The 24,497-nt window shown below is 44.1% G+C and overlaps 1 long non-coding RNA gene across 2 annotated transcripts in view; it reads right to left on the bottom strand.

The window, feature by feature from the left end:
• LOC116786718 overlaps positions 1–24,497 on the bottom strand; it is a 118,992-nt gene that overhangs the window by 10,408 nt on the left and 84,087 nt on the right. For both annotated transcript variants that reach the window (XR_004357049.1, XR_004357048.1), the window contains exon 4: positions 17,075–17,256. This is a non-coding gene — a long non-coding RNA (uncharacterized LOC116786718). The remainder of the gene's footprint in view (positions 1–17,074; positions 17,257–24,497) is intronic.

Raw genomic sequence — 24,497 nt, 5'->3', positions numbered from 1 at the left:
ATATGACAGGATAGGCTAAAACACCTAAAAATAACTGAAGTCAACATGCAAACTGCACTCTACAGATCTGTAAAACACTGTACAGATCTATAAAATAGTATAGACTCAAAGTAAGAAGTCAGACCATAAGAAAACAGCTTATGAAACTGTGAAAATTCATTTAAAGCTGTATAATTAAGCCCACACAACAAATACTTCTTTTTCTTCTCTTAAATATATTTCCCTCACTTCACATGTCAATATTACTAATAAACTGCCTTGTATCATTGCCCATGGCTACAAAGGCCTTTCTTTAAACACCCCAGGCCCAGATATTTTCAGATGTAAAGGAACGGAGGGGGAGGACTGGCGACAATGCCTCAGTTGAACTTGTATTTTTTCTCCCCAAATCCATGCTACTGCATCCTAAAAGAGAGATGCTGAGCATATCTGCTGCATCACTTCTCTGAATCCCTGCCAGCACTATCTGCTCTCTGAAATCCCCTGTGGAGACTTCCAACACACCGTGAGCCCTGCACAGCTCCGCCTCTGACCCTTCCTGTTTGGGACTCCTGAGCAATGGGCTTTATCTCATTAATTCAGTGTTTTTTAGGAAACTACTTTTTCCTGCCAGTTTTTAAACCCAGAGGAATTTTCTAGATGTGCAGTGACAGCGCATGAGTAATAGCTCCCTCATTAAACTACCAGGGAGTCATAAAACAAAACAAATTGTTCAGCTTCCCAGTGTTTTTCCGATTTGCTTTCCCTTTCCAAGCCCTGTAGTGTTCACAAACATCCAAACTATCTAAGTGACGTCATTTCTAGTCAGAACCCTTAAAGGAAACAACACATCCTTTGCCTGTTGCTCAATACTCTGCTATTCTTGCAAGTCATTTATTTGTGCCCCAGAGTAGTTTCAAGTCGTTTTATTTTTTTAAATCAAGACCCAGCTGTGCCCCCATGAAACATATACCTCCAAAATCTGACATCAAAAACTCATCTGGCACGAGAGAAGGAGATGTGTCACGTTTGCTGCTGCTGGTAACAGGTTCTTTATCCCATTTTGAAACCTGGGAGTCGCAACTATACAACATATGGAACAGTGATTCGAGGACTACTCTGAACAGCCACAATTTCTACAGTGCTTTGTGAGAACAAGAGACAAGACCTCAGCCTCCTGTGTTTCTGTTCAGGATAAAGAACAAGATATCAGAACAAGACATCGAACTCAGCCCTGGGAGGTGAACATGTTTGACAATATTTGTATTTAATATATAATTTGGTAAGACTACAGGAGTGGTAACACAACTATCCTGGTTTTCAGAACGATCCTTTAAGATGCACATGTAATTTTCATGTTACAGACAGCAAAGGAAGGACTCAGTAAATAAAGTCAAAGGTGACCTGAGTTCAGTGTTTTTACTGAAGAAATGTGGCTTACTTCAGGAAAACTTCCCTTCCTTTTGCCTGAACAAACTGTGGGAGCCACAGAATGAAAACCATTTCAGACAGCCTGAACATCTCACACCACTGAGATTTTAATTCCATCTTTTAATGAGCAGCAGAAAGCAAAGGAATGAGATAAAGTGAGAGCTCCAGACCACAGTTCCCAACACATTTGGCAGTGGTGAGGAGACCCATCACATGTACCAAGCTCACTGACCTTGCAGATTTCTCCATGACTAGAAAACCAACCAGCTGTATGCTTATTCCCTTTTAGATGGAACTGCTGGTATCCTGTGCTCAGTCTATCTCCAAGTCAATGGTTTTGATGCTGAGGAAAAATCTGCAGCTTTAAATACCCATCTGAGACAGACAGAAGAGTGATTAAAGTCAGGGAGAAACTGCTTGAGCAAAACGTGAGTATAGAGACCCCAGCCTAGAGCCTCAGGGATGTTCAAGAGCCTCACTGCTAATGATTTCACTATGAGTTAGGTATTCAAACACCCCTAAGGACACAGGCTGTCAGAATTTGCCTCTTTACACTGCTTTATAATTGGCAACAAAGGTGGGAACAACTTGCCAGCTTTGCTTGTCAGATCATCCTTACGACAGTGTGTGGAGGTACCGATGAGAAAGGGGGATTTCGTCAGGACTGAAATACATTGCAGACACCGTGGCAGATGGCACTGGGTGAACTGAAATGGAATTGAAGAGTTCAGAGTATTTTAGAGAAGGTTCATTTAAGATGAAACGAGGTAACAGCTTAAGAAATACAGAATAGTGAAGAGAGACAAAAACGTACTCCTCTTCATCCTTCTTCTGATGTGTGGAGAAGCTCAATGAATCAAAATGATTGTAAATATTTTGGCATTTACATAGTGGCCATAATTAAACACTGACTTGTCCTGATACATTGGCACCTGCACAGACATGCAGCCCCCACTATCCTGCATGGTCTGCAGTCCAAAGGGTGAGGAAATCTCTCGTGCTATCTGTTTAAACGCAAAGCACAGGTGAAGGAGGGACTTCACAAGAACATGCCGAACCCAAGACTGGCAAAGGGTTAAGAAATTAAGTCTATGGATAGATAATCTAAACATCCAAGATTATTGGATTAACTAGTATGAAAGAGAAAGAATAAACCCCTGAATCTTCAGTTGTCCTGTATGAAGAGTCCATCACCTCTCTCCAAAGTCTTTGGTACTGGTGCTGTTAGAGATGTTACTGGAATGGGCATATCACAGGTCTGAGACTCTGCTGATCCCCTGCTCCTGAGCCACAACTCAGCTCTGCAGTTCAACGTTTCAGAGACAAGCCTGCCACTGAGGCAGAGTTTGGACAGCATTCCCAAAGCCGCAGGGCCCATCAGGCCTGCGGATAACTCCTCATTAAAAGAAGCAACAAGAAACAAAACCCCAACCTCTTTTCCAGGCAGAGAATGACACCAGCATGAGACTGACAACTTTCAGGATGAGGTCACCTCCGTTTCCCTTCAGAAATGAAGCTGGCAAGTACAATTAACAATAATTAAAAACTCCTTTCACAAAGGGACACTACACTTTTATTATCTCTGTTGAAGCCCAATCAAAAGCATCACAATGGGCTTGTTGATTTTTTTTTTTAAACCAAGACACGATAAAAGACAGAAAGAAACTGGCAATTAAGAACAGAAACCCTATTTTCTTAGGTGCTGTAGTATTTTGGCTCAAAATACACATTATCCCCTACTTCCCTAGAAGAATAACTCAGTACTTACTAGTTAGCTGTGGCAAAACATAACCAAAAATTCTAATTTACAAAGAAAAAGCAGCTTAATGAGTAAATAAAAGTATTCATGACACTGAAACTTACATGGGAAGTGCAAGCAACAAGCTGTTATCACATTCATGAAAAGTTACTGGCTTTGGGTATAATGATTTTCTTCTGCACAGAGTTTGAGCTGCACAAATACATTAAGTTCCTTTGTATACCAATTTACTATTAAAAAAGAAAAAATATATCAGAGCCAAACCCCATCCATGCATTCTGCTGCAATAATAATTTTATGAACCCTTTAAAATGCCTTTATTTCTCTTGTGGACATGAAAGGTCTCACTGCTCTTTATCAGGGAAGATACTTTGCTACTGGTGCCTCTCCCCAGAACTGCCAGATCAGATTTACCAGCAGAGCTTTAAGGTGCAGATTAAACCTTGGCAACTGGCTCTCACCCAGAAACTCGAGTGCTTAAATCACTCCTAAGTGTGATTACTTTTGAAAGATTTAGTGTTATAACCCCGAAGTGACCCTGCTGCTGTGCAGTGCACACTACGCTCCCAAGTAATCTGAGCGGCATCGGGCACGCGGGTCCTGCTCTCCCACGAGCTCGGGTGAGTGATTTTCCCAATATGGGTGCCAATTTTAGGACAGAAGGGAGTGAGACATGAGGGGGTTAAGTGGGAAGCGTGCAGGAATGGAGGGTGAGCCGTGCAGCACGTGGTTTGGCAGCAGGAAGCCCACCTGCCCCCAGAGCGATGCCCGCCGGACGAGGAGCGGTGCCAGCCCACAGCCCGGAATAGCAGCGGGGCCGGCAGAAGGGAAGGAAATGCACAGTCTTAGGCAAGAGGTTGCCTCAGTTTGAACACATCAGCAGTTGAAGGTTGAAGGTTTACCAAGGGCCCGAGTCCACAAATCCCCACCGGTACCAGGGTTGTGACTCTAAAGGCCAAGGACCGTGGACCAAGGAAAGATGATGTGGCACAATCCCTTCATTCCGTCACTGCCACTTCACAGACAAGCCCTGAGAGTAAACAGGGAAGTCACGTGGTACCCGTAGTGTCATGTAGTGACTTCCTGAGTGTCACCCGGGCTTAGAACATCGCCTGCAACATCCCTCATGCCACAGAGTGCCTGCAAAAATGGGAACCTCTAAGCACCTCCTATCACCAACACCCATCTCATCTCTGCCATCCTCCGTGACTCAGGAATCCGTTTCTGGATGCTGCCGCGCATTTCCCACTTCCTTTCCCTGCAGTGCACATAACAGAAACGAAGCTGAGTGCTGACACAGTAAGTAGATTGATTGCAGTATTTTGCTTTTTGGACTGAGTCCCAATTTCAGTCTGATCTGGTTCTCAGATAGGAGGCTGTACATTGTCACGGCGTTTGTAAGAGCGGTTGCTACACTGATTCCACGAGATAGGCGAGGCTCTGCATCTGCATATCAGAAAGGCTGATCGTGCACGCTGCAGATGCATCAAATTTTCTCAGAATAATAAACTGGAGACACAGTGAAAACAATATGGAAATCATTTGATGGGCCTCTTCCAAACACGCTGATATAAATACAGGTCAAATTTGCAAAGAGTGTTCAAATTCACATCGTTATGTTTTGAAAGCAATTTGAAAAGCAAAGATTTTAGAGAACAAGACTGGGAGACAGCAGATTTGGATTGGTTTGTCCTATTACTACACCACTGACCGTGGACCATGCCAGGGAAAAACTCAACTTTCCATCAACTACTCAAATAATAGGTAAAATTTTCCCAGTGCTCGGCATCCAGAAGATGTCACTGCAAGCTGGAATTAAGCACACAGGTACTGTCTGCTGCCTGGCACGTTGAAGATCATGTCTTTTAAAGGATGGTTATACATTTGAAACAGAGATTCATTAATCGCAAGCAGCTCAGAAGCTCATTTTCCTACATACTGTAAACCCAACAATTCACTGTCCCTTTTCTCTGACACCGTTTTATTACTTCAATTCAAGAAAGAATGCAGCCTTGCTAACACACAACTTCTGACAGGAATTCACACCTATGATATCACCATGATTTGTTCTGCACATATTTTAGACCAAAAACCCTACAGCTTCCAGACATCTCCAGAAGGACAGGAGGAAGAAGGTCTTCAGACCCCTCACTATGTGTCAGTTGCTCAGCATTTCTTCTAGTAAATGAACCATAACCTCTTTAAGCAGACAAACTGCCTATCACAAATATATTGGTTCTACCAGACTGAGCAAAACAGACAAACAGTGAAAACCTATTTCTGGTGATAAATAACAAGCTGCTTTGAACTATTTTTTTCAGACCAGAACTGCAAATTAAGAAGTCCATGCATAGCCTCCACCACAAAGGACAGTAACATGTAAAAAGGGTGCTGTGAACTTTAATACAAAGGTGTGTGACGTATATTCCAGACTAGAACCATTAGAAAAATGTTATTACACACACATATTTTTAATATTAGGCAAATGAGACATCTTGGATGCAGCCCCGGTCTTAGGGCAGCGATCACAACTGAAATGCATGGCTGATTGTAGGGAAAAATTTAAAAAATATTCAGACAAAACCACAGAATCACAAGGGATGGGTGATGTATTTTTTACCACCCTCCTTGCCCTTCCCCCTTGCAACATTTTAAATGGCTTCAGCATGTTAAAAAAAAAAACAACCAAAAACAAAACAACCAAAAAACACACGCACACACACATAAAAAATCTTACTTCTTGAAGTTCTCTGGTTGTTTTCCTACAGTCACTATCTCAGCATCACAAAGCCAATACAGCCATGAACTGCTGCTTTCTGGTTTACTGAGATCAAGGGAGTGGTTCCCTTCACTTTCTCTTGAGCAACAAACAGACAACCTCTGGGTATTGAAAGCATTACAAGATGGTATCTCCAGAATTAAAATCTGTTTTGTCACAGCAGGAAACAAGATAATATCTACAGACTTCAGGCAGACCCTGTAACAGCCTTCCAGGACCTGAAGGGGCTCCAAGAGAGCTAGAGAAGGACTTTGGACAAAGGGCCTGGAGTGAAAGGACAAGGGGGAAACGGCCTTAAGCTGAAGGAGGGTAGAATGAAGATGAGATATTAGGAAGAAATTCTTTACTATAAGGGTAGTGAGGCCCTGGCACAGGTTGCCCAGAGAAGCTGTGGCTGCTCCATCCCTGGAAATGTTCAAGGTCAGGGTGGATGGGGCTCTGAGCAACCTGGGATAGTGGAAGGTGTCCCTGCCCCTGGCAGAGGGTTGGGAATGGATGATATTTGAGGTCCCTTCCAACCCAGAGCATTCTATGATTCTATGCCTTCAGCCAGCCTATCTCAATGTTGTGTTTAAAACAGGAGCTGAAGGCTTCAGAGCTCTCCAGGGCACAATTAAGTGAAACAAGCCAAGCCAAAGGGATGTATTTCTCATCAACACATCTTTAATCGTGCTGTTCAAAACTTTCTCCGTAGCATCTAAAATAAACTGCTCTCTTGTGCAATCCCAACCCTTGAAAAAGTTAGTAACCTCCAATCCTGTAGTAGCTTCCTGCACCTGCCCCTACAGGTAATAAAGGATTAGAGGGATCAGAATTGAAATGTTTAATAAATTTTGGGGTTTTTTCTGCTCGACGAGAAGTTCATTTCTTATTCTTAACATGAAAGGAGTGGCTGTGTTAGAGGGGGGGGGGGAAAAAGGAAAGAAAAACAACATCATGAAAAGGAAGCACACACCCATATGGAAAAAAATGGCCAAAGACGAAGCAAACTTAGTGCAAATGCTGCGCAACTGTGTCACTGACAAAAACAAACTACTAATTAACCAGATGGAAACTTCAAGGTTTTCATTCCTGTGTACTCTCAGAATCTGTCCACACTTCCATGGAGGTCTCATGCTGCTCTTATCATTGTTGTGATAAGTTTTAGAATCAAGTGTAAGAGTAAACAAACTTCTAGGTAGGACTGCAATTGTAAATATTCTACCCGTGTCCCTGCAAACCCACAGATGGCAACTGAGAGCAGAGTTTTTGACACAGCAGTTACAATTCCTGCAGTTCCCAAAGCACAGACAAAGCACGTGTAAACACTACCAGGATCTCTGCTTATGTAAGGAATGCAAATCTGGGGCTTTGACAGATCTACAACCCAACAGGTTTGTATCAAACATACCCACACGTTCCTCTGGATTTTTTTGTGCACAGTTACTACAGCATTTGAACATCAGTAAGGGATTTGCTCTGTTTTAATGGTAAGAAACACCTGCCTAAGTACAGCAAATTGTTTCTGGATTTGTCTTGTATAAAAAAAAAAAGAAGAGTAAACACTTGACTACTGCCCGAGCTGGCTTGGCTGCAGTTCCAAGCTTTATGGGAAATTTAGTTTGCAACAGGTGACCACCTGATGAGGAAGATTCCACAAAGATGCTGCAAGGGTTGGAGCACCCCTTCTATACGGAAAGGCCAAGAGAGCTGTGGGTGTTCAGCCTGGGGAAGAGAAGGTTCTGGGGAGACCTTAGAGCCTAAAGGGGCTCCAAGAGAGCTGCAGAGGAACTTTGGACGAAGGCATGGAACGACAGGACAAGGAGGAATAGCTTTACACTCAAAGATGGTAAGTGTGTTTCAGGTATTAGGAAGAAATACTTTATTGTTGGGGTGGTGAGGCACCTTACTGGCTATTGATGAAAACATGAAGGGATTGGTCTCTAGTAGCACTTTCCAGAACAACACAGCATTTTAAGTTATTCATTACTAAATAAACATCTTTCTGGCAGCTAAGGTAAGGCCTGTCACTTCCTGCAGCCATTCACCTCTATATGGGCTTCAAAAGGACCCGCTCTATTACAATAAATATTGAAAACCTACCTTGCACAACTTAACATAACTTAACAGGAGAGCAGAGCCCTTACCTTAAACATCAGCCTTGACTGTACCTGGCTACAGAGAGGTCACAGCTGGGGCTGTAATTGCCGTAGTAATTACAAACAGGTTTGGATTAGTCATGGTGAACTATGTCCAGCCTTAGAGAAGTTATAGTAAAAGTTCCTAATAAAAGCCTCGTCAGTCAGGGTCTGATAATGATTTAAAGTTACTTTACCTTCCCACCTCATTCACTAAAATGAAAAGAACTTCAAGTTTGGAACATGTCTTTATGCTGATGCATTGCAGATTTGCAATTCCAGCATATCCCTCATCTTCATTCCTTTTATTTGTCAGCTAATTCTTTCCTCCTGCAGCTCTTGGGTCATTTCAGCTCCTGGGAATGCCTGCTACAAACTGCAATGATCCAGACAGACTAAAAGTCTCTGCTGTGCTTCACCTGCCTTCTCTGTGACTTTGTTATAGCCAAAAAAACCTGCAAATAATAATGGTGGTCTTATACATTTCTGGAGGAACAGCAGCAGAATGCAGCCAGCTGACCAAGGTGAGGATTACTGTTTACTGCATGCCCAGACAGAGCGGAGTTCAGGCAGAGTAAATCATGTGCCATCCAAACCAGCTCAAAAGCAAGAGGTGTGGAGGGTCTGGGTGCTCACCTGCACACCCCACAGTCCCTGTGGCAGCGCTGGCTGTTCCTCCCTCTGCACGTCTCAAGGAGGGTGGTTGTTCCCAGTCTTTCAGGTATCCTCAGAGAGCCGGCCCATAGCGCTACTCCAACTTTTCACTACATACCTACCCATGTACTCACCCCCTCCTACCTCCTCTCTCACTTGCCAGTCTAATTACCCGCCCACTCACACTTTCCCTTACTCACTCCGTAACCCACCCATTTATTTACATGTTTCTCATTCATCTCCCTGTTTGGTTACACAACCTGAGCCTCAAACACCTTCAAATCCACTCACCAAGAGTAACTTTGCCTCCCATGATCCGCCCGTCGTCACCTTTCTCATCGACATCCCTACCCTGCATCCAGCTTCCCAGAGTCTGAGGGAAGGACAGCTTACTGCTCCATGTTCCCCATGTCCATGAGGTCAAGTTCTCTGTGCCAAATCTCTGCTAACTCTCTCCTGCCATCCCTTCTGGATGAGCCAAATGTTTTCTTCCAACACAGTGAGGATGGATGGCTGGGAGAGGGACTGGGCAGAGCAGGCGCTGGCCCTGCCTCTCCCAGATCCAGATGTGCCGTGTGTGTCTCCAGCAGGCACCCAACACACACACATCCTGCAAAAACTCTGTTTTTGAAGGCTTCCAACCCAAGCCCCTCATCCTCTGGGATACTCTGAAAGGAAGAATAGAGGTAATCCTTCCAGAACCAGTGGAGAGCCGGGGTAAAGGTGCTGGATCATGACCAGAGGGCAGCTCCAAAGGGACTGGCTCAGCGTGGCAACACGCCAGCTCACACTAACCACCCTGTCTCTCTCTCAGGGGCTGACAGCAAAAAAAAAAAGCTCCTTTGTCCTTTTTATAGCCACTGAGTGTTTGTTTGGAGGGGATACTGATCTGGCTTTTAGTGGCCCAGACTTTTGAGACAGCCGTGCTTGGGCACTCGAAGCTTCTGGTAGTGAAGACCAAGCCCTGAGGAAGAAACAACAAACAAGCAAAACCCCAAATCCCACAGAAACAAATAAAACTATAAAAAGAAACAATAGTTACGGAGTGGAGAATGTGAATGGAAAGCTGGGATGGGGGGCTGGGGAAGACTCCAGTAACTACACTGCAACTTCCACTATTTCTGTCACTAATAGAAAACTGATTTTTTCAGTGTCCCTGTAATGCCCTCTGCAGACTTGCCTGCACGCATCGCTTCCCCGCAGTTTAAATGCCGCAATGGAGCTGAAAAACACTTAAATTATATCTCCTCCATATAAAAACATTTTCATTTCCAATTCAAATTGGCCTTTTCAGGTAATTTTCAACAATTTCTCAAATGACACCTGAACAGACAACTCTTATACTACAATAAAATATGCGTCTGAGAAATCATACTATTAGCAGTTCAGTTTAAAACCTATCTTCAATCAGTAGAATTTTCCCAAATCCTGAAAAACTGAGCATGAAGCACTTAAGATAAGTGATACATTTAATATTCAAGAGCACATAATACTATTCCACTCATATTTACGGGCTGTTAACACCACACAGAGAATTAGTGAGAGATGAGAATGCAGACTTGAAATAATACAGTGAAATAAAGAAATGGAAAAATTTAGGGCAAATATTAGGCAAAGAGAAATCTCGCCATCAACCTTTGTGGAAAAGATTCCAGAAGATCAAAGTGGAAGGCCAAGTTCTTAGAGTATCTCTAACCATAAACTGCAGGGAGAATAAAACCTCCCGAAACCACGCAGCAGAAAACATGTACTGGCAAGACGATGGTCTGGATGATCTAATGCACTTTCCATCTCTAACATCTCTGATTCTGTAATTCCGTAGGAGCTCTTAACAGAGGGCTGGCCAAATTCTGCAGCAACTCAATCATCTGATTAGTGTGTGGTAATCAAAGTGTTCAATTGAAAGCAGGCCCTCGTAGCTGGGTGTTGCAGCCAGCGGTGCCAGCAGAGAGCCTGATGTGACTGGAAGCCGTGCAGTAATAATGACAGGGTTGTGGGGAGCTCTCCTAAACAGGCAAAACAGAATTTAAGTAATTAAAGAGACAATCATCATCTTTCCTGCAAAATGCCCGGGGTGAACTTTTGACAGCGGATTTGATAATGCAGAGTTCAACTCTGTCAATTTATGCATGCAAATAACTTCGCTCGTACGTGCGAGCGAGCGCTGGGGTGGTTGGATCTATATCATACGGCATTTTTAACTATTTACTCTTGATTTGCGTGCTGAGAAAATCTCCCCTTAGGGTAAAATACCAGATTGTTCCTCAGATCATGTGCTTTGTTTGCTATTTTCAAGTTGTTAGGTAAGCACACATGCGGAGGGAAGAAAGCGCAGAGGGGCACACGGCACGAGCACACCTCTGATGTTCAAAGCACATTGTATGAGAAAAACAGACCGTAACAACAACAAGTTGGAAAATAAAGATTGAGAGAGAAATGCAAAAGAAGAGAAAAAACTCCAAAGCAGAGGAGTAGAAAGCAGAGGCACGTAGGAAGATAATCCTCTCCAACATGCTGAACTGTCTTGTGCCTGCTGGAAGCTGACTGCCTGAACCATCACTGCCCTGAAACCTACTGCAGGGAAATGGGTTTGGGTGTGGTTTTGCCTTTTTTTTTTTTTTCCCCAGCCAATGGAAATTCTACCCTGACTCTGAGTAGGTGTGATCTGTGGGATTATAAACAAAGGCAAATTTAGGGGAAAGTATGAGCAGAAGAACAGTTTGTGATGCTGTTTGGAAAAGTGACAGTTTGATAAATGCCACAGGCCTATCAGGCTCTATTAAGTTTATTTCTATACCATTTATTTACATCAGTAAGATTTAAGGTTTAGACTGGACATTAGGAAGAAATTTTTGATTGTGAGGGTGGGGAGGCCCTGGTACAGGCTGCACAGACAGGCTGTGGCTGCCCCATTCCTGGAAGGGTTCAAGGCCAGGTTGGATGGGGCTCTGAACAACCTGGTCTAGTGGAAGGTGTCCCTGCCCATGGCAGGGGGGTTGGAATTAGATGGTCTTTAAGGTCCCTCCCAATCCGAACCATTCTGGGATTCTATGATCTATGACTGGAAACTTCAATAAGGGATGGACTCCTCTTTGCACCCACACAGTGTTATTAACCCTGTTCTTAGGTACTTTGACTCTGAACAGAAAACAGAAACAAAAAGGAGTGCATGGACTACTCACGTACTAAAATCCAGATACCAAAGGAAAACAGGAAAGACTTAAAAATCAACAGATTGCTTGTTTTGGAGAGCAAAGTTAAATTAGCTCTTCCTTGAGCTCCACTGTGATGAAGAGAAAGGGGAGGTGAGGTTTCCTGAACAGGCTGAACTGAACTTCACGCAGGTGTCACTGAAAGTGACAGTCTCACCTCCTCCTTCGCTTCTGGCCATGAGTTCCTGCTACCTCCCCATCAGCACTAGCAGCCGAGCCATGAGATGGAGCAGTTCTCATTTCTCAAAAGAAAAGAAACAGAGAAGAAAAATCTCTTTTTTCCAACCAGATCAGCAAAGCTGAGCTGGCTCACCCCAAGGCCACGTGGGCATCAGCGGTGACCAAGGAAGAAGCAGACTCTGAAACCACATGTGAAACCTGCAGAGCAGGTACACTCTGCTCACACTAAAATATCAACGGCAAAACGACATCCAACAACCACTGCAACCTAAAAACATGTCCACAAAAGACAATACTGTCACCTTTAAACGGTAATCCAGTGGATAAGAGCTCACCTGGGAAGCTGGGCACTTTTCCCAGGGCTGGGTACTTTTCCTCCTGCAGATCCCACCTCCTACAAAGTCCTTGGACCAGCAGACTTGAAGCAGAGCTTGGGCTGAGGCGGCTTTCTGCCCTCCCCCTGGAGCCAGGCCAGCTCACAGAGGAATTCAAAACTCACAAAGCCATAATGAGAAAGCCCTGGAGGGCAAGTATGACTCCATGGGAAAGAGACTCCCAGGAGAAGGGGTAGAGCCCTATATTCTGGTCCCTTCTCCAGGAACTGCTCATGCCTACTGCACTGAAGATGAGATAAAATGTATACATAGCTCCTTTTATACTAAATCTTCAAAACTACATCCTATGAACTGTGTAAACACACCTAAGAGCCAGTGAGAGCTTTGCCCTAACAGGAGAGCAGCATATTCCCACCCGTATTCTTGGAAGTATTTTTATATTTGGTGGATAAAAGCAAATCAAAGAGTAGAGCTGAGATCTTCCCAGTTATGACTCACTTCTGCCAACCTCATGTTTTGGCAACAGAACTGCACATACACTCTCACCTGAGCCTGTAATAACAGGTCATACGGGGAATTTCTGTAGCTGCCTGGGTTCTCAAAGACACAATTCAAGTGCCCAAACTCGGTTAGAAGTGAAAACTGCCTGCCAATGTCCATTTACTGCATCAGGGAATCCTTAAAGTCCCAGTATGGGATGGGCAGCACTGCCCAGAGGTGTCCCAGTTTGGCAGCAGACACATATCCAGTTCTGGATGCCCCATCCCTGGAAGTGTTCAAGGCCAGGTGGGATGGAGCTCTGAGCAACCTGGTCTAGTGGAAGGTGTCCCTGCCCATGGCAGGGTGTTGGAACTGGATGAGCTTTAAGGTCCCTTCCAAGCCAAACCACTCTGTGATTCTCTGATTACCATTCCAGTGGAGCGATGGAAGAGGAAGCGCTCCTCACTCCTTTCTTCCAGGTCCAATTTTGAGCTCACCATTTCCTACACAAACTTCAGTTGCAAGCTCTGCACTCGGATAGCTACGGGCCATAAAAAAAACCCTGAAAAAATTTACAAAACAAACAACTGCCTGTGAACTTCCACACGGGAATCCCTCAGACGTGAGTACAAATCAACACTAACAAAACACTGCTCAGAACCAACACATCAAGGACTGTGTTGGTTTAGTACAAAACATCACACAACAAACCTGTGCATCCAATTTTGGACTGTGTTAAGTTTTTATTTATACAAAATTTATGGCTTGTGTTCCAAAAGCTGTTATTTATAATAAAGACTTTTTGTTGTTGTTATTGATTTTTGTTTGTTTGCCTCGTTTTTAAAAAAAAAAAAAAATCAAGACTTTCACTAACTAATGTAAGAAGTAATATTCTGCTTCTGCAACAAAATGCTGTTAAAGTTATCTCCGTGTGCTGCCTTTTTTTTTTTTGGCTCAAGATAATAACAAAAGGCATGGAAAAATGTCACCTTCACAACATATAATTTAGTCTAGTTCAATAATAGTAGGTGCTATTTTAAAAAAAAATAAATGGAGATAGTGCATGCTTGTCCATATTCTACAATTCTATGCAAAAAAAAAAAAATCTGGTTTCAAACTATGATTTTTTCAATTATTTTGGGTGCAAACCACCCCTGTGCACTGTATCAATGGCAACAGCCCATTCCCCAAAACAGGTGATTTTCAAGAGCAGCAGTTTCCCTGTCCCACAGGTGAACACACAACGAGATGAAGATCTAAGACTCCTTCTCCTCAAACAGGGCCTGCCTGGGATTTCTCAGCACATGAAACTGCTCCACTGTGAGCCCGAGGAAATCTGATCCACTGCTTCAATACAGGTTTAACAGTTAACAATTAAGGGGCAATAAAAATTTGCAACTTCCTTTCTTTTCATCTGAAGTGATAAGAAAACAATGATTTTTTTTTTTTTTTTTGGCTTTAAAAAAAAAAAAAATCCCTCCTGAGAACATTCTGATAAGGTTACGGTTAAATAAATGATTTTCAGGAGATATGCAGTTAATTCACAAAAATACTTGGCAAAAATGTATCTTTGAATATGTAATTCATATAACGTTCTCCTCTATTTGTTTAATTCAAGTAAAATATTTTCCTCCACCCTTTCCTTTTCATAGGCTTTTCACACCCACATAACAACCAAGTGACTCTTCCCTGACCCGGCCTCCCACGCCTTTTGGTACAACTGCTCCCTGCTCTTGAGCTCTTCTCCCAAGATCCAAAGGAAGCACTTAAGGAAAGGAAAGGAAACCCAGTACAATGCTAAACCTTCCTTTTTCTCTTTTTTTTTTTTTTTTTTTATTAAACCATTGGGTTTATTTGCCATTCCACAGGGATGTGTGGTGAACGGCCTTCTCTGCTCCTGTTTTGGAAAACGGGGAAAAAATATCCATGAGTGCCTCACCACAGCTGCCACCCCAACTGGGTTTGGGAAGGGAAGACATCCTGGTGTCACCCTCCCAGGGAGTAACAGCAGCAGTGGATTCTTCCCTTCACAGAGGATGGTCAGGACACAGTACCATCCTACTGCTGGTGTTTGGAGAACCCATCACAGAGCACAATAAATTCAATAATCGCTATTCCGCTTTCCCCATTTTCTAATGATCTCTGCATTCTAAACAATGTTCTGGCAATCCAAGAGCTACAATATCTCCTATCAGCATCCCCTCCAAAGGGAAAACACAGCAACAGTGCTGGTAAAGCACTAAAGGGAAGTTAAATATCACTCCCCTCATTCCACTGACAACTAAAAATAAATAATGACTTGCCCAAGAAGCTCCCCCTCCAAAAATTCCTCCGAAATACAGCGACAGAATCGACAGCAGATTCAGGGACCAAGACTTCCAGAACCAGCTCCGTCAGCCAACATGATTCCTTCCAGCCAATAGTATGTTAATGATTTAGGGTTTTTTTGAGAAACCACTAATTGATATCTTTTTTTCTTGGCATTTGCAGAGCCACTTAAAAATAACATCGTTTCTATTCTAGGCATATCTTAGGAAAAGTATCATTAGATTTAATTCCAGGGATGAACATCTGATTTTCATGTAAAATTCAACAAGGCTGAAGCCTTGTTGATTCAGTGTAACAGGGAAATTACAGCTCAGCCCTGAGTCCAGGATGATGCACTGGCCCATCCCCTTTGCTCAGGATCAATGTCAGCAGAGGTCTGTAGGCTAAAGGTGGGAGGAAACAGCAGTTTCAAATTGTTTCTGCCACCTTGATGCAAAAAGTTTCCCCCTTCCTCCTAAACCGTGGCAGGGCAGCCAGTGCTTTCTGTAAAAGCTGTTCCAGTGAAAAAAATGAACACACCTCTTTCAAGAGCTGCTAAAGAGCTTTCTCTCAATCACATTTAGCAAGATACCATCTAAGCACTGAAAATAAGCACATAAACTTACCAATGCATTACTGGGAGAAACATCAGAAATAAAGTTCAGGTGTTGCTCAGTCGTCAGCACCTCAGCTCCTCCCCGGCACCAAATAAATCCCACAGCAGCAGGTACCAGAACTGTCTCTCCTCTGCTCCTCACACCCGAACACTCACAGCCGGGCTCTGAATCTGCCACCAACAAAAGAAACCACAGGAAGACTGCTTCCCTAATGCTTCAGAACTGAGTCAGTGGGTCAACAATTCCTTCGGTTTAGGAGCCAGACCAATTCCTTTAAACACCCCTTTTTCTTTTTTTTTTTTTTTTTTTTTCCCTGATGGAGAAGCCAACTGTCTCCTGCCAGTGGCAGCCCATCTGCTTCCAGAACAGAACCAAGGCACTCCAAACCACCACCTCATTCTGGCACAGGCACCCGTCCTGACGCAACTCCATTTTGTCTCCCACGTCTGGGAAAAGCCATGAGAAATACTTACAATTGAAAGACAGTCGGGAAACTGCTCCGTGTGCACCTTGCGCGCTGCCGCCGGCTCACAGCCCACGTTTCCCATTTCCCATCCCTGGGATGGAGAGGCATGAAGGAGTGCACTCCACGTGATCCCAGACCTATCCCCGGTCTGCCTTGTTCCGTGCAAGCACAGATTATCCTGCGTGTGCATTTCAGGAGCACTGCTTGAACAAAGAGAGAGCTCCGAAGCTGCTATCCCTGTTCCCCATCCATGACTCAAAACGTCTGGTTGGAAACTGGTTTCGTAATAACCCTTTAGTACCACCTACTCACATCACAGAGCGATTCCTGCAGCAAATGCACAGGAAATCACCAACGAGTGCCAATGGAGCTACTATTCCAAGAACTAGCTCTTTCGGTTATTCCTTCATCACTTGGAAACTGAGATGCTTTTACTTTCCCTATTGCACAGGGTATGATTTTTTTTTTTTTTTTTAAGATGAGCTTTTAACTATGATCCTGTAAAATACTTCGTTGATAAATCACCAGCTGAACACTTGCCCACTGTATTTAAAAAAAAAAAAAAAAAAAAGGACAGAGAAAGAATTTCACAATAGTCATTCCAGAAAATACAGTAACTCCTTTCTGGAAATAACTCATTGGACAAATCAAGCGGGGAGAATTAATTTTTGGAGACAGTTTGCATCCTGCAGAGCACACAAAGACGGTGTCGTCAGCCACGTGCCTTTCTGACCACCAACAGCAGACCCCTGACTCACCCAACCACGAGATGAGTCGCTATGAATGATTTCCTCTTCTTCCACGCTCCCCCGGCGTGCTCTGTGCCACCGGCATATCCTGAGCCTAATCCCGACTTTGATGGAAATTCCAAAACTCATCTGGGAAGGCTGTGGCCACCAGCTAACGATGCTGCCATCTGCTCCCTCCTGCTTTGAGTCACCTGTCAGCAATACAAAAGGAAATTACTCAGCAGCAAGCACGTGGAAGCCTCTGCTACAGCCTCTCGTGTACCCCTTACGGGAATACAACATTCTGGAGCACTTGGGTCACCCTGAAAGGAAAGTGCTGTGTTCTGCAGCACTCCCATTCAAAAAAGTGAGATCTGGTTTAAAATAAGGGTAAAAATAAATGCCAGGAGTGCAGAGGGAGCGTGTTTCAGCTGGGTTCTCAGTGCCAGCGTCACCGAGGCTGCCATGGAAGGGGGGACAAAAATAAAAGAAGACATTTCACAAACACGAGACCTTCACTGTGCGTGACAAGAAAAATAATTAAAACAACTGAGAGAACTAATCTGTGGCTGCTTAGGAAGTTAACTCTTCGAAGGAAGTGATTAAGAGAACAAAAGCAAAGTGTTATGTTTATCAAACAAGTAAACTTAACCCACAGAGAGGGCTTACTCCTGTGAGTAAAGGCGGAGTACTGTCACAGCCGCCCTGCAGGCATCTCTTCACACCGGGCTGGGATCTTAATGATTATTAGCCAATTATTATTTCAAACAAATAAATCTTATAAGAAGAACGAAGCACTGCTTTCCCAAAACACCAAACACTAGCAGAAAGGCAGCCACAATGTCCCATGCCTCCTTACAGAATTCCCTTGAGCTAATGCCTATTTAGGACAAAAACTCGCAATTGTTTTCCTGGGAAGACCTGATTAACCACTACAGCATTCAGAAATTCAGTCCAGCAACAGACATTTTTTTGTTTCATCACAGATTACGCAGCTCACGAATACAGCCCTCAAGGGCTGTATTGAAACAAGGCTCCCAACTTCTCCCAAAAAATAACCGACAAACACAAGACAGTTACTACACACGACACTCTGAATCTTCAGGAATTTCGCAAAAATTAATTAATACTAAAGATCTAATTGTCTAACCTGCTTCTGCATGCAGAAAGAGCCAGACCTGGTGCCTCTACAGGGGGGGAGGGAGGCGCTTCTTGTTCCTGTTTCGTACTTGACTTTTTTCCTGCGCAGGAGATGATCTAATTATCCAACGTGTCAGTAGATTGCTTCACCCTTTCTCGTGTGTCTCCTTACATTAACATATTTTAACAATTCAGCTCATTAGGAAGGAGGCAAGGAACAAAATGGCAAATTATCCTTAAAAATCAATCACACAAAGGCAGGAGTCTTTCCATGTTTTGCCCTGTACCTATCCGAAACTCCACCAGAGCATACAACCAACAATGCTGAATGTAAACTGGCAACAAATCTTCCCAAATCCCACATCCTCAGGCTGCTCAGATGGAAATGTACCTGTCTGAGTAACAAACCTGATCGGTGAGCTCTGCAAGGGAGGAATTTTGGGTCCTGCCCGTTTAGAAGGCAAAGAAACTCCCAAATGCCAGCCCCTTTATTGTTCCCCAAGCGTGCTGATGCTCAGCTGCAGGAACTGTTGCTGCGAGGGGGCTGATGGATCTCATGTATAATAATTGGGCATGGGTGATGAAAGCAAGCGATCAAACCACATAAGGCTGCTACCCATCATCTCGAAATGGATCTGAAAAACCCTGAAATCCAAATATAACGTGGACAGCACCCGCATTTGCATACGTAGGATGCCAGCCCAAGTTTCCGAGCCTTTTTATCAAATGCCTTTTTTTACAGCAAAGAGCCATTCAACACCCAGCCCTTTCAGCATATAAGGATTTGAGAGACAGTCTTGGGTTTTAAACCTTGCCTTGAATTCCTACAACAGGTCTGCTCACGGATTAGCCTGAGCAGGGTCCCCATGGCATACAGTAAAACCACGAGATCTTGGGAAACCTTTCTTCAGCAAGTTTTGTGTATAATAGCAGTGCCTATATATAAACCTGTTTACGGCTATTTCCAAAGAAGAGCCTGTTCTGAAGCAGCTCCTTTATTGTGATCGAACACGCTGGATCCATTCCCAGTTTTAGGGCTTATGTAAGGCCTTCAAGGAAACAAGAAACTTATTTTGTACAAGATCATGCCAGTATAGTAGTAGGTGCAACGGAATTATCCTGTTACACATTAAGTTTTACTAATAAAAGAGCTGCACTGCCGTCATAAAGTCAAATGCTGCTTCCCACTAGTACAAACAAATATTTCCTGCCAGGTACGTCCACTTTGTCTAATAAATAACACAGCTTTCTGATTATTCCCGTGGCCTCTGTTAGGAGGGAGCACAGCCCAGCATGTTTGCAGGGATGGATCACTCCAGAATGACTGAGGATCCTACAGCACAGGTAAGACCATCCCAGGTTTGGTTCCCATGTCCCCATGCAGGCTTCTGCCACTGCCCCAGCAAGATCTGCACTTTCCAGAACCATCAGAGAGTCAAGTCACACCAAACTCAAATTCAACCCTTAGGACCAAAAGCTGGGTATGTGACCAGGTCCTAAAGCTCAAGCTCTTGTATTCAGAATAAAACCAATAAAACGGTAACTGCAGCATCAGGAGCTTCAAAATGAAAACCACTACAAAAACACCAACCAACCTACAAAACCTTCAACTAAACAAAAATGGAATGTTGTAATTAACACCTTATAGTGGTCTTTGTGCTCTGTTGGTGCAGGGAACCTGCCTGGGCTGAACACATCCATGCCTGACAGGGGCTGGGAGGACAGTGTGGCTCTCTGGGTGGGACAGGCAGTACAGACACAGCCAGTGAGACAAAAACACTCATTTTAGTGTTATTTAGGTGTCTACATCCAAATAAATAAACCAGCCTCCACGAGATTAGTACCTGCACTTTGCACAGCTCTTCATCAATAACATCAGGGCTTTTTCCCTTTGGCCACGTTCCATTTTGTGTTACCACACAGAGGCACCTCGAGTACTAAACCAGATGCAAACTAATCTTCCTCTTGCTTAAGATTAAATTATTATAGGACCAACCTTGTAGAGATACCTCTGCCCAGCCTTTCAGAGGGATCCACAATCCAGCACTGAGGTTCAGCACAAAGCATTACACCACAGTTTTCTTTGGGAAAGAGATGCTACTTATCTTTCTGCATCTTCCCTTTGTGAAGTCTCTTACCTGGGAAGCAGGAGACTTATATTCTGTTTTCTCCTCCCCATCCCCACAGCCTGGCACTGTGCTGTAATTTTGATACTCCACATTTATGAGGAGCTGAGTGGTGCCCTCTCACCCCCACTTCTGAAACATGCCGCTGCTCACGAAACACACATAAAAGATTCAGAATGAGACAATATGCAAGAGCAGCTTGACCCTTATCCTACAGAGAAAAGGTTTTCTCTGGGCATTTGGAAGTCTGGGTTTCGATTTCTTTTCTTAATCCTCTTCCAAGCTGTGTAAGCAGACTCCAAGTTAGGACAGCATTTAATATTGCCACACTTTTTTCTTCCTACTTTGCTTACTGGCAATTCTTAGATGTTTAACTCTTCTTGTTCATTCTACAGGTATCTATCTGCCATATTATTTGAAGTTTGTCATCCCAGTGTTGGCAGTTTCTTTTATTTCATCTCGTGGGCCTGCACACAAGCTGCATTCACAAACGAATTCTGGAACTGTAGAAGCAAATAAGAATGGTTGACTTCTGACCCGGGCATGGAAAGGATGACGTGAGGGGCACGCGAGGCAGGACAGAACTGTTCTCCTGACTTACTCTGGTAGCTACAACAGATGGATCACATAATCCAATGCAAACAGCAAACAAGTTTCTTGGTAATGAGAGAAAAGGACACAATGACCTCTAGGTAAAAATCCTAGGAACAGCAAGCACACATAAACATCAACCTGAGCAACTTTAATTCTGTGCCAGAGCCTGAACTGAAGATAACAGCAAAGACAAACACCCAAGACAGATTTAACTCAGGCTGTAATTCACTGCATGCAACATGCCAAACTGTGGTACAAACCTCATGCCTTTTAACACTCCTCATTGTAAGACCTATTCTTATCTTGGTGATGAATGTAGGTTTCTAGAAAGACTTTTTTGGAGCCTTTTGCAATTTTAGTGCTCTGTTCTTCAGCGGGGAGGAAGCTGGAAGTACTTCAGGTTATTCGCTGGGGTAGAATATGTCCCAGTACGGATTCACAAACACAGGGCATCTCATGACAGGGCACTGCTGATGAACTGCTGCGTGGCTACAGACAAGCACATTATTGTTACCTCCCTCTCCCCTCCACCCCAAATAAAGGGTGTTTCAATTTAAGATTTATTTTGTTTGCAAAGTTGATTCAGCTCCTGCAACGGGAGGCAGTAAAAGCATGAACTCTGTTTTCTTGGTATGAAGCTACAGACCTCTTAGCATATACTTTAAATAACAGACTAAAAAACTCCCCATTCCTCCTTCTGATTAAGAAATCCTTGAACAGCTCAGTTCCCCAGCACTCAGAAAACCCGACAGGGTAGCAGGGGCCATAAACACTCATTTTCTGCCCAAAAACACAGGAGCACTTCAGAAATAACGAGTATTTGGAGGAGGGTGGATTTTTGGGGGGATTTCCTTTATTTTGAGCGCTCCGAGCTCACACCACTAGATGGCACGTTTGAAACTCTTGGCATCTCGGTCTTAGCTCTGCATCACACCATGTTTGTCCTCACCTGGGATGGAAAAGTACAGGTAAAATGATATCTCGGGAGCCAAAGAACTGAGATAGGCGGACAATGGCGCGGAAAAACGTGCCTGCACGGGAAGGCAATGTCAGCCAGGGAGCTGAGAGCAGGACTGCTGGGGAAAACTGAGCTCCTGCACGGGAAGGCAATGTCAGCCAGGGAGCTGAGAGCAGGACTGCCGGGGAGAACTGAGCTCCAGCACTTCCAGCTCTCATCCTGGTGTGCCCTTTGTACATCACTTCATGTCTTGGGAGAGTATCTGAATGTGTGTGCCAGAGGTAGCTGAGACACGAGGAAAATAGGGAAAGAGGGTGAGAGCTGACCCTCTGGAGGCACAACACCAAGTTTCGCTCCGAGCCAAGCAATGCTCTGCTTTCTGCACATCCCCGAGAGCTCCACAGACCAAAACCCATCCACAACCTCTCCAATGCATCACTGGCATGAACTGATGGGAGGGAGACATTCAGGGCGCCACCAAAACACAGGGGAACATGCACCCAACCCTCGGCATCACATTTGGCTGTTGCAAGATGTAACTTCTCCAAAAGTGTCAGGCACTTCAGGTCCCACAGACCTCCACGGTAGATAAGCAAACACACAGCAGCCCATGACACTGAGTCAGCCTCGTGGGCAAGTCACCTCTTGTGCAGGACACGTTTTGGAGTGTACCTAGCTGTGCCCTGGTACTGGCCTTGGCAGGGATGCCAGAGCCTGGCAGCACCAGTTCCTTAAGGCTTCTGGCTTGTTCCTGCTGCCAGTTCCTTAATTTAACTCAACCCACTTTGAAAGTGCATTAGCACAAGCATGTACTAACATTCCAACTAACCAACTAACATTCCCTCAAAAAAGAACAAGTCGGTTCAGCACCAGTGTAACGACTGTGGGCACTCAGAGCTGGTACTTGTCATGGCATCACACCCCACATTCCCTCCCTTGTGCAACTTCAATAGATGAGGATTAACAATTTACTATGAGCACTTCAACATCTGACTCAGTCCTTGGAACTGGCACTCGTGTCAATGCAAAAATAACTGTCAACTGGAACCGGAGAAGGAAAGAGATGTTGTTGATAGACCCCCAAGGGCAATGGCAAGGAGTGCTTCTTGTCCAGATGGAAGAAGAAATACCATCTTCCTTCTTCCAAGAAATAATAGCTCAGCCCCAGCACTGTAGCAAGAAAAAAATAAATTGTTTTCCTTCCCTTACATGTAGGGTTTAGCCCTGTAAAGATGCTCCAAATTAACCAGCAGAGACATGAACTGGCCTCATCACCATCAACCTCGCTGAGGGATCAAAATACACTCCTGAGGGAGCACAGGAAAGTCTTGCAGTAGCACGGCCCATCCTACACTGCTCTTTGGGAATTTTGCTCTTTCCTGATCCATCAGTCTGGCACTATTTGTGTATCTACATGCTCATGTTTAAACAGTATGAACCTGCTGGGCAAATATTCCTCTAAACACACCAGGGCACATTTCTGTGTTGATGTCTGCAGACTCTGCCAACAAAGAGTTTGTAGACACCAAGAGTTTGTAGATGTAGCATCCTGCTGAAATATTCCAGTGAGGCCTCTAATTTCAATGGACAAACAACTCAAGAGAATCCAATTCCAAACACAATGATACAACAACCTCATCTGAATTTTTCCAGTCCCCTTGGGCATGCAATTTGGATGCAGCTCCTACTTCTCCAAGGACATACCAATGCAGAGATGTCAGGAGTTTGGGGAAATCACGTCAATTACTACAGTTGCAGTTCAGTTTCCAGAGCTACCAAAGGAACAGCTGTAGGTTGTCCCAAAATAGAGGTTTTCACCATAGGATGGTTTTGGTTGGGAAAAAACCTTAAAGACCATCCAGTTCCAATCTCCTGCCATGGGCAGGGACACTTTCCACTAGATCAGGCTACTCAGAGCCCCATCCAACCTGGCCTTGAACACTTCTTCCAGGGATGGGGCAGCCACAACTCCTCTGGGAAAGCTGTTCCAGTACCTCATCACCCTCCCAGTAAAGAATTTCCTCCCAATACCTAACCTAACCCTGCCCTCTGCCAAATTTAAAGCCTGTCACTACCTGCCCTAGACGAGTCCCTCTCCAGCTCTCCTGTAGCACCTTTAGGTACTGGAAGGGACTTTATGATCTCCTCAGAGCCTTCTCTTCTCCAGGCTGAACAATCCCAATTCTGTCAGACTTTCTACACAGGATAGTGTGGAAATTCCCTCCATCTCCTGATCATGAATGATGCTGAGTCTCTTCCCAACAGCCACCTACTATGTGTATTGACTGCTTTGAAGTGAGAACCACAAGTAAGTCGACGGACAAGTTAATTAACCAGCGTAATTACAACCTCCACTACAAAACCTGGTGGGGAAAAAAATGTCAGACTACCTATGAATTAAAAAAATCCTTGGAATCCTTGGAATTCTGATTCAGATTTTCCTCCTAAAGCAAAGAAACACCCAGTATGCTGTATCCCAACTGGAAGCAAGAAGAATACTTCATGAGTGGGATTAACCTCACTTCTATTTAAATACCTGCAGCACAGATGCTGATGTCTGAGTTAGTCACAGGGAACCCCTTTATAGTCAGTGAAAAGACACTGTCACTTCCATGACATGATTCATCTGACTTAT

This window comes from Chiroxiphia lanceolata, chromosome 5, assembly GCF_009829145.1.
Source record: "Chiroxiphia lanceolata isolate bChiLan1 chromosome 5, bChiLan1.pri, whole genome shotgun sequence".
NCBI lineage: Eukaryota > Metazoa > Chordata > Aves > Passeriformes > Pipridae > Chiroxiphia > Chiroxiphia lanceolata.
Note: the sequence above shows the minus strand (reverse complement) of the source record. Positions and strands in the feature narration are given on the sequence as shown.